The sequence below is a fragment of the Uranotaenia lowii genome, chromosome 2, assembly GCF_029784155.1.
Source record: "Uranotaenia lowii strain MFRU-FL chromosome 2, ASM2978415v1, whole genome shotgun sequence".
NCBI classification, from domain to species: Eukaryota; Metazoa; Arthropoda; class Insecta; order Diptera; family Culicidae; genus Uranotaenia; species Uranotaenia lowii.
This window is the reverse complement of record NC_073692.1, coordinates 291455612-291459912: the sequence shown is the minus strand read 5'-3', so window position 1 is coordinate 291459912 and position 4301 is coordinate 291455612. Positions and strand designations below refer to the sequence as shown.

The 4301-nt window shown below is 36.0% G+C and overlaps 1 long non-coding RNA gene across 1 annotated transcript; it reads left to right on the top strand.

Moving 5' to 3' along the window:
- The first annotated feature begins 335 nt into the window (after positions 1–335).
- LOC129741525 (uncharacterized) lies at positions 336–3228 on the top strand. The gene is made up of 5 exons (XR_008736453.1): positions 336–582; positions 675–917; positions 2683–2783; positions 2845–2959; positions 3015–3228. It is a non-coding gene; the product is annotated as an uncharacterized LOC129741525 (long non-coding RNA).
- Positions 3229–4301: the final 1073 nt, after the last annotated feature.

Genomic DNA, 4301 nt, shown 5'->3' with positions numbered 1-4301 from the left:
TATATAATAGATAAATAAAAAAACAGTTTTAAAATTTTACCCGTCGCCGTCCGACTAACAACTTTTGTTTTCAAACGCTCTGAGTTGTTTTCATCTATTTTACTCGAGAAAGTGTGCGTCTTTGCTAAGTACCAGGATTTGAAACTCGCTAGATGAAAACAACTCAAAATTTTGAAGGTTTCTCTTCTTCTTCTCTTTCTTCTTCTTGGCTGGCTGATTAAGCTAGACTGCCAAAGGTTGTCAAGTTGTAGGGATGTGTATGGGCCTCATGCGGCCTCTTTTGGTTCGTTTGACGCTTCTTATTTTAGCGTTTCACGCTCTGATGCACCATCCAGGGGGTGGTGATTGTTTTTATTGATAGTTTTAAGAGAATCTTGTGTTGTTTATAGGACTATACTGTTGGTTTTTATGAATTCTGCTATTTCCTTATAATGGTTTATATTAGCTAGTTCAAGAATTTCATCTATGTTGTTATGGTTGGATAGGGAGGGGTAGTTGTTTCTATTTGGATATTTCGGACATTCGAACAGTATGTGGTTTAAGTTTTCGGGTGTGTCGCAAATGTCGCATTTATCATCAGGGGTAAGTTTCCATTGGAAGAGTTTGGTCTTGGTCAATGTATGGTAAGTTCTCATCCGTTCAATTGTAACTATTTCGTGTTTTTCTAATTTTAGGTTCTTGAACCAAGGCTTTTTGTATGGTACTTTATGGAGTGCGAAGTATTTTTTCCCTTTTTGTTGGGATTCTTCTGTGTAATGCTTCGACCAGTCTTCGAATGTTTCCTTACACGCTAGTAAGATTCCATCACTCAGCGGAATTTTCCCGTATATTGTATTTGAACTTGTGCAGCCGTTTTTCGAAAGTTTATCTGCTTTCTCGTTCCCTAATAGCCCTTTATGGGCCGGCACCCATTGTAGGTGAATATTCTTTCCTGTTGTTTTTAATTTAGTTATTATGTCTAGAACTATATAGTTGTTTTTGATTTTCTTATTTAGTATGCTTTCGAGACTGGCTTTCGAATCTGTGCAAATAACAAAATCTTTGTCCGGTTTGCTGTTAATTAGTTCTACTGCGGTTTTTATTGCCATTAGCTCTACGTTCATTATTGAAAGATTGTTGTTGACTTTACAAGAAATTTCTTCATTGTCCTTTTGCATCCAAATTCCAATTCCTGTATCGGTTTCGGTTTTGGAGCCATCTGTATAGACTCTATAGTATTTGCTATATTTTTCTTCTAGGTAATTAATTGTTATTGTTTTTGCTGTGTTATCATTCATTGAATTTTTATACCCGGCTATTTTTGTTGAAATTTTTAGGTTCTTAATATTGTTAAGATTGTCGCTGTTATTAGTGTGGGGGGTTGTTTGTGATGTTTGTGCTAGAAGGTTTATGTTTTCAAAAATTGTTTTTTCTAGGAACTTATAGTATTTTGGAAGTTGCTCTAGTTCGGTTATTCCTGTTATAGGTTTGTTGTAAGCAAATAATTTTATTATTTCCTTTTTTGTTAAATACTGCGCTCTAAATTTTAACGGCATTTCGCCTGCCTCTGAGTATAAGATATTGGTAGGTGTGGATTTCAGTAATCTTAAAGATATTCTTAAGGAAGAGTTGTAGATTGTGTTTAGTTTTGCTATGTTAGACTTCGCTATCCCTCCATACAACGTTATTCCATAGTCTAATTGAGAACGTATGATAGCCTTATTGACTTTTAGTGCCGTTTCCGGATGTGCACCCTGATTTTTCCTGCAGATTATTTTCATTATATTTATTCTTTTCTTTGTTTTCGTGGATAGATAGCTTACGTGAGGCTTGTGTGATAATTTGCTGTCTATGATATATCCTAAATATTTGTGGTTTTGTTTCTGCTCTATAGGTTCTCTATAGGTTTCTCACTCAGTTGTTTTCTTCTTCATATATGGTGCGACTCCTGAACAAAAACAAATCAGTCTCTGAATAATTTGAAATAACCGTGCAGAAAATGAAGAACGTCAACAAAAATAGCATTCACGCTCATATTTTTTTAACCATTAATGACTTTTCTTGAACCATTTTATGGGATTTCCGATAGAACTGCGATTATTATTGTTTTTCAAACATAGTATACGGTTATACAAAAAATAGTTGCCATCTTTGGACGCGCATAGAAAACTTGTTTGATTTTAACTGCTGTGCCACTATGAGGCATCTCCATGCAAACTGGTGCCAAAATATATCTCGGGCAATTAAAGTCCTAGAGGGTTACTGTCTTCGGCCAAGTTGCTCAGAATGTCGAATACTATCTGAGCCCCCCCCCCCCCACCCCCAAGCCCAGATCTGACCTTCCCCACCACCATTTTTAAAAAATATGTTATTTAAGAGTATTGTTTTACCAATCAGGTATTTTGATGAAGAATTATTTGTCTACGAAACCTCTCCCCCTTACCCCCGCCAAATTTACCTGACCCCCTCCCCCCGGCACTATGGAGCATCTCTATGCAAACTGGTGCACTTTAAGAAAATTGTACATATTGGTTATGTAAAAAGTACATACTTTGAAATTCGACAACTTTTACGTAGAAGTGAGTTCCAGAAATTACATACTTTGTCAGTTCTTTCTGTTCTACAAAACCCTTTCTGTAGAAAAAACTGCAATTTCAGTAAATTTGTGGTTGATGGCGTTTTTCTTCTCACTCGCACCACCAGGAAGTCAGTCTGTTATTTACATCCTACTCGCGCGCAAGCAACAACTTTAGCAGAACTGCCTGTAAGTCTGTGAAAACTTCGAAATTTTTCCGCTTCTCTCGGTAAGTTTGATAACATTCATTTCTGGTGTATGTGTTATTCAATTCATCTCCAAATTTTTAGGATAGTTGTTGGTTTCCTCTGGGTCCAGAAGCGTCATAATACGCTATCATCAAACGATTCCACAATCTGATTCTACCATAGTTGCGGCCGCAATCAAGCAAGGGTAATATCAAGGGTAATATTTCTTTATTTTTTAAAAGAATTTCGCTAACCATTTTTTGTTTTATTAGGATTTCCAACTTCAACACCCAGTCGCCTGTTGAATCACACCCTGTCCCAGAAGTTGAATCACACCTGCTCAAGTGTCGATTTTCTGGTGTGGCCAATCCCATCCGGGTGGTTTCCATCATGATATGGCCAATTCAATCCTTAACGAAAAAACTGAATTCTTGGATGAACCGGAGAAAGTTTTTAAAAATAACTGGCCGGAAATGATGAAATCAATTTACTACAAAATCTTTAGTTTTTGAAGTGATGGACAATAAATTTTCAAACTAAAACCATATTTCAATTAATTTGAAAGAAAATATCCCTGCTTCTTAATTCCGAACAAGAATTTTGGTTTTTTCCTACTTTATGTGATTTTAACATTCTTTTCAGTTCACAGAGCTCTACGTTCTTTTGCGTACTTTCTACATACTGGTATGTACCAGCCTATGTTACATAATTTTTCGTACCACCATTTTTACATACTGATGACTTCCTGCACTTACGGGTTGTTTTGGCTTCTTTTCACTTACTTTTGTGTAGGATTTTCTAAGGGTGTGGGCATAAATATATCTCCACCAATTGAAGTCCTCGAGGGTTACTGTCTTCGGCAAAGTTGCTCGGGATGTCGAATACTATCTGACCAGCTGACCAATGATAAGAGCAATTTTCATATACTTCGTCTGTTTATAGATTCATTGATTCATTGTACACTTGTACAGTCTTTAAATGTTGTGGAGCGTTGATTCGATAGCTGAACTGAAATGTGTAATATCATCTGTGTAAATATCATTTAAGAGAGAGATGGCAGCTTGTCAATCCTCTTTTGAACGCCACTATAGCTTCAATCCAAAAAGCTACATCCACAAGTTTAAGCAATTATTAAATCTCACATAAACATTGCAGTTAGGTTTATTGAGCTTAGATTTTGAAGCTGATTGAACAAAATTTGAGTATTCGTCCTCATACAGATTTGGTAAAAAAACATTTGGCTGTGTCAATTTTATTTCAATGCCAAAATATAATGAAAAATTAACCGGAAATACCGGTTTCTTACCGTCTGGTTAGTCGGTATTTCCGGTATTGGAAAATTGACGGTTTTACCGGTTTCGGTAAAACCGGTTAGACCACCCTAGAAAATTTTTTCCTTTCGCTCAGTGAGTCTATCTGGTTCGAAAAGCTGCAAGTGAAGTATCTGTGGTAGATATGTCCTGAGAAAAAGAATTATATTAGAAACACAAATTAAAATATCGAATTCACGAAGTGGAATTAACCTTACTTCACTACTCAATACAATTATTTCAAATTTA